At 35.1% G+C, this 6,673-nt stretch overlaps 1 protein-coding gene across 1 annotated transcript in view; it reads right to left on the bottom strand.

Moving 5' to 3' along the window:
- LOC107704657 (pre-mRNA-splicing factor RBM22-like) overlaps positions 1-6,673 on the bottom strand; it is a 24,047-nt gene that overhangs the window by 7,241 nt on the left and 10,133 nt on the right. The gene's annotated exons all lie outside the window — the stretch shown is intronic.

The following is a 6,673-nucleotide window of genomic DNA, read 5'->3' as shown; positions in this document are numbered from 1 at the left end:
CACATATATACACATGTATATATATATACACATATATATATATATATATATATATGTATGATATGGCTCTGACTTTAAGTCCCACTCTCCTTGGTTGGATTCAAGTATTCATTTATTTATATAATTTTGTCAGTTGTTTTCATAATGGTAACATTATTTTATTATTATTATTTTTATTATTTATTTTTCCCCCATTGTATATTGTTTGTTAAATAAGTTTGTTTATTGTTCATGTTTAGTGAACTGTTTCATGTTTCAATAAAATTAACATAATGCAGTAAAATAACTAAAATAAAATTAATTAAATTCAATAAAAAAAATAAAAATTATAAAAAATTATATAGACACACTGAACAAAATGACTAAAACTTGAACTAAAATTTAAATAAAAACCAAAAATATAGAAAATAAAAACTTTACATCAACAAAAACTAAACTTTAATAACATAAACTTTAACTGAAAAACATAATATATATATATATTATATATATATTTTTTTTTTTTTAACCAAATTGGTACTTTATACTACCCATACAGTAGAAAGGTTTTTACTTTAGAAAGACTGATTTTTATTTTAGTCTCAAATTTGTAGCCAAGTACCAGTACTTTTGACATCCTTAAAATGGACTAGTCTTCCAACCACCATCTTTGTCGGTTTCCTCATTTTCCCCTGTATGATTCCATAACATCTGCCTATCGTTCTACTAAACAAACTCCCTGTTTCCCACCCATCTGCTCCCGTTCCCCAAAACCTTCGCATGGTCAAAGGGAACACTGTGACTGTTATGTTTTGCTTATCTTGCATTATCTGGCATCTAATTAGAGGATGTTTTAGTGAACTGAAATTTTGGGAGGACTATCAGTCACATAATGAGCTCTATCAATAGAGTCAACACCCTTTCCTTCTAACAGGGAATTGCTGTCAGCAGAGAAAGAGAGCGATAAACGGTACATAGAGAGTTGATTTATTAATGCTTTACATGAGAATGCAGGAATCATGAAGGTTTCACAGACAGATAGACAGGAACTTGCTCACATTGTTTGTTCTCACTGAGGGTGATTTGTTGATTTGAATGGTAGGTTGCTGGTGTGTTAAATGACATGGTGTGATCGGTTTCCCATCACCCCCTGCAGTAATGCTAGCCTCTGTGCTGTGTTTGTATGGGGAGGTGCAGCTGTCTCCTATCAGAGCTTGTAGTTTCTTTGTAACTCAATCAGGCCTGATGGGCCCCCGCAACACCATCAGACAGCGGTTAGTGCAGCGGCCTGTGAAATCAGGTCCAGACTCACACTCTGGGCTTCACACTGGCCATGCATTTCTTTTTATCTCTCAAAACACGATCATCTCAACTGCTTCGCTCTTCTGAGGCCTGGCTTTGCTCAGTTTAACAACTCTGTTTGCAATTCAGCAGCAGTTCCATTAGTGACACTGAGATTGAAGGAGGCTCCAGCTGTAATGTGTTTTCCACTGCAATAGTGCTTTTGCTGATGTCGTAGCTAGCTGATTGGATTTTGATATGTGGGCATTGCATTCAAAAATGGAGGTAGATGAATACGAGAAGAGAAGAGTTTAAGCTGACTAAATGAGAGAAGTCCCGTTTGACTTTTGACATTTTTGGTCAGAGGTAAAAATACTTAAAATGAAACATGGATGAATCGTTCATTACAAAATTAATAACATGCATTTAGATAGGGTTAATTTTTATTTCATGCCAACTTTAATGCAAGTATTCCCGCAGATTTATGCCATCAAATCCTGGCTTTATTGTTAGAGCCACAAGTAATATTAAAATTTAATTAATTTAATTTTAAAATGACAGTGCATTACAATACATTATGAAATACATAAATCAAATAGATTAAAATAAATAAAAAATAGAGAAAAAACAAACAAATAAATAAATAAACTGTAAGAACGGGGCTGTCTCTAAAATTTTGTCAAAAATTGTATGGTTGTAAGCTATAACATAGTTATAACGTAGGCCTAGGACAACACTCCTGGTTGAGCAATTATGGAAAGAACATCCCACCACACAGCCACAAATGATAGTAGTTCCTAGTTGAGGACAAAAAGGTTTAAGAGCCACTTCTTCTTCAGTGGCACCATTTTTTTTGTTTGTGTTTGCAGTTAAATTAATCGTCTGTATGCCTTCTGTACATGCCGTATTAAGAATGAACTCATTTCTCAGTGAGCGTGCATGGTGTTGAATCTCTGTAGAAATCCTTTGTAAACCATGTTGTATTGTGCAGTTTAGAGTATGCATTACAGATGCATTACAGCATCGCAGATGGTGTTTCACAGAACCTGTGCGATGTGGGATTAATCAACACTCCCAATTCCCAGCACTGCCAATGTGTGATGCGGAGTATGTGAGCTCACCCTGGAGAGCTGGGTTTTTAGCTCATGCCTAGCCAAGGTAATTTGCTTCTCACCTTGGAGCAGTTTTGGAACGGCGGAGCGACTGTGTTTGTGCCTTCTCTAAATGACTCACTTTTTTGGAATTGTTTCTGTCTGATTCTGAAATTCCATGATTTTTACAACTAGGAGAGTCTGTGCTTGAGCCCCTCGCCTTATAACTATCTACATTACTTTCTTTGGGCAAAGCCCATAAATATAAATTTACTCACCCTCATGTCATTCCAAACCTATAAGACTTTCATTCATCTTCAAAACACAAGTGAAAATTTTGGAAGCTCAACTGTACTTGATGCACGAGAACAAACCTCTTTTTTTTTTTTTTACAATCCCTTTATGAACTTTTTGAAGCGTCAGAATTTTTTTATGTGGAAGATAATTATTTTTGAAGATAATTGAAAGTCTTCGGGGGTGAGTAAATGATAAAAAAAAATTAGGTGAACTAACCCTTTAATTATTTAACAAATTGATTGATTGATTTATCTGTTTTTTCCCTCTCCACTCAAAATCATTCCATGCAGATAGATTTGTTTGTGAATGTCTGCTCCGATTGATCCAAGGGGGAGGTTTGGGTAGATATTAGATGCTTATTGAAAATTTTCCACTGAGTACAGAGAGTCAAGTCAATGGAAAAAAAATCCAGTGGAAGGAAAATCGAGGGTCTCTTACTTATGCGTCTGAGTCCACACTGTGTCTGCCAGACCCTTTGTGGTGAGCACTCTGTAATATCTTCCATTCTCTGCTCTCCAAAGGCCCTGCTGTTATGATTATTGCCACACTTTTATTGCTAAACATTCTTATTTGCTCCAGCGTCCTCCCACATCTGCGGGGGAGCTGCTCATTACGCAGCTCTGAGCTTCAGTCAGAGCTCACTTGAGATGTAGCTCAACTACCTGTCATTTAAAGCAGCACATAAACACATCAAAGTTCCATCCACAAACACATCTGCTTCCTCTAAAACAGACATCTTGAAATGGCAAAGTTTATGGCTGTTTCATCTCATTCGGTTTTGTTGGAATAGGTACGAACTGATCTTGTCCCAAATGGCACCTTCAGTCCTAAAAAAGACGTTTATTGAGGGCTGCTTGCAGCAGAATAGGGGGCTCTATTGAGCACCTTTTAACCATATAAGATAAAAAATGTGACAGCCTGTGATTTTGGGGATAGATAAAAAGAAGTGAAGACCACGAGCCTGAACATCGACATCAGTTGTCCCATTTGAGACAACCATTTTTTGCATGTAGATGATGTCCTTGTAACCCTTAGTCATAATCAGTAATCTACAGAAAATTACTGTGTAAATTACAACACCAAATCCACAATTTGGCAACATACTTCATAAAAAGACATATTGAGACTGCGTAGGAGGCTCTGTTGATTACTCTTCGAACCATGAGAAAATGTGACAGCCTGTGATCTTGTGGACAGATAAATACAAGTGATGGCCACAAAATCGCACATCTATGTTAAATGTCCCATTTGAGATGTCCAAAATGAGGTCTCTGTTATCCATAGTCATACTCAATAATGTACATTACATTACAATGTACAGTAAATTAATTTATAAATTACTACATCCAGTCCGCAATTTGGTAACATAGTTTTCAAAGGGGCTTATCAAGTTTGCATTGCAGCTACATAGGGGGCGCTATTGAGCACCTTTTAAGACATAAGTTGAAAATGTGACAGCCTTTGATCTTATGTATAGGAACACACAAAAGAAAGTTAAAAGACCATGCGTTCACATCAAATGTCCATTCTTACCATGGAGATGAGGTCTCCATTACCCTGAGTCATTAGTAATGTACAGTAAATTATTGGGGTCTTAAAAGTCATAAGACATTTCAACAAGATGTTAGATTTTCGGCCATAAACATATTTGCATTCCTTCTGGACCTGAATGTTGCTCTCAAGAGTAATAATAAAATGAGATATCAGTGTTTCAGTTGCAAGTAATAATACATAAAGTTTTCATATGCAGATCATTTAAGATGTTCTCTCTCACACATATTGAGTAACTGCATCAAAGTGAGACTTTTTGTAGCTGTGTTTTGACTGGATATAAGATAATGTCATTAGCAGATTACGTTTTCACTGTCTGATTGTTTAATTGACTAATTTGTTAAGTGAATAATTCAACACTGGCTGTTCTGATCAAGTCGTGAGAATATGTTCTCGTGTGTGTAATAGTATTAGCCTGAGAATCAAGTTTAGATCAGTAAGATAAAAGGCCAACTGTGGATGACCTCTTAGAGTTTAAAAGTAAATAGTCATCATTTACTCACCAACATTATCAATCATTACCAATCATTACTCTTTTTTTGGGCACAGGATAAGAAATTTTGAAGCTTCCAAAGAACAAAAAACATCATAAAAGTATCATAATTGTGATCCTTTGATGCAGTAAGCTTTGAACAAACAGGAATTGAAGTTATTTTTATTTGAATGACTGCAAATTGAAGTGTAGCTGATCGGTCAGCCTGACAGATGAAGAGGGTCAGTAATAAAGCTCTGAAGGTGATGAGGCAGTGCTTGTTTGTCAGGTCAGTGTTGAGCGGTAGCTAATCAAACCATGTCTGGAATGGAGTTTGGTTTCGACCCCACTGCAGGCCCTAAATCAGCAGGTTATATTTGGCCCACTGGGCCCCGTCAGAGACTGCAGGCCCAGGTATAGAGCAACAAAACACCAGCTAAACGCCCCCTCAGAATCTGGAAGAGATTTGGGAACATATGAAGTGACAGAACCCAAATCCACAAATCTCTATAGTAGGGAAGTGCAAAAGTATATATTTTCATATTTTCATTTTCACTTACTAGTCATTTTATTAAAAGTAGATTTTATGAACCTTCTTAAAAACACTGGGAAAAAACAACGACAAACAAAACATGAGCCAGTGGCCAGAGACATTTGTCTGCATGCTTCTAAATAACGCAGGCTCAATCCAAGAAGCCATTCTGCCAAGTATCTGGCAGACATTCAAAATAAACATAGTCTGAATATCTGCTAAATATCTGTGTATACTATAAATGAATATTAAAGCTCAAACTAAATAGGAACAATCTGTATAAACTATTCATTCTAATTAATCCAACCATCCATGTTGAACAGCTCTCTATTTCTAGATCCTTTCGCTCAGTTCACTATCACCATCTTTTCTGAACAAAAGAGCCTGTGTGTGAAAGTTCAAATACCAGTGAGGCCACATATTGTGGCCATCCAAAGAAAAACACGGCTTTCTCAGTCACTGTGTGATTATCAGTGGGGTGGAGACATAAAAAGCACAAATTCTGATAAGAAGTAACAGGCGTCCACAGTGCTGCTGTAGTCATGTTTTTGGCGCTAACATTACTAAAAAAGAACTACAGAATGCAGGCGAGGAGGGAATGGAATGTAAAGTTTGGATTAGAAGAATGAGAGGTTTTTCCGAGGGTTTCCACATTGGGGTCAAAACCACACATGGGGTCAACCATAAATGCAAATGGAGTCTTAGGGGCATTTCAGTGAACTGTATTTTATTTATGATATAAATAAAAGCTTTGTCTAGCATGATTTTTATAGCTGTTGTCTACTCGCACATTTGAAATATGCAGCTTTTCTTGTGCTTAAAATTTGTTGTGAGATGTAGGCTACAACGCAAGAGCAAATGGGAACTCAGTTTTAGAGTGTCAGTGACAAATAAGAGTGATCAGATATAGAAAAGTAAAAAAATAAAAATTTGATATGATTTTGAGAAACTTTTTAAATGTTTCATAGTAAAAAAAAATCATCAGACATTTTCTAAAAATGTCACATGGTGTAAGAATCAAATAAAATTAATTAACATTTTCTGTACACCTTAAACGCACACTAAACGTGTATCAAAACAGAAAGTACAGTGCCTCTCCTCATTATGATATTTTATAAGCATTTTATTAGCTTGATTGATTGTGATTTATTTTTTAAAATTTGTAAATATAGGTATCTTTTACACATGTAGAATTCTAAATTAGCTCCGTAATTAGAGGTGTGATTATTATCAGCTGTAAATACATTTTGTTTTACTCTTTTTTTATTTATTTTTTTATTTGAACTTTTTTTTTAAGTTATAAGGAATGTTAATTTCAAAGGTTTTTTTAAGGTAAAAACAATTATACTATATTTTAAAATTTCATGAATTATTCATAAATATGAATGTTTCTACTTGTTGATCACATGACTTTTGTTGGTAAGTTTTCAAATTCCTAAATAAATAAATAAATAAATAAATAAATAAATA

This window comes from Sinocyclocheilus anshuiensis, unplaced genomic scaffold (genome assembly GCF_001515605.1).
Source record: "Sinocyclocheilus anshuiensis isolate Anshui unplaced genomic scaffold, SAMN03320099.WGS_v1.1 scaffold1646, whole genome shotgun sequence".
In the NCBI taxonomy this organism is placed as follows: domain Eukaryota; kingdom Metazoa; phylum Chordata; class Actinopteri; order Cypriniformes; family Cyprinidae; genus Sinocyclocheilus; species Sinocyclocheilus anshuiensis.
Note: the sequence above shows the minus strand (reverse complement) of the source record. Positions and strands in the feature narration are given on the sequence as shown.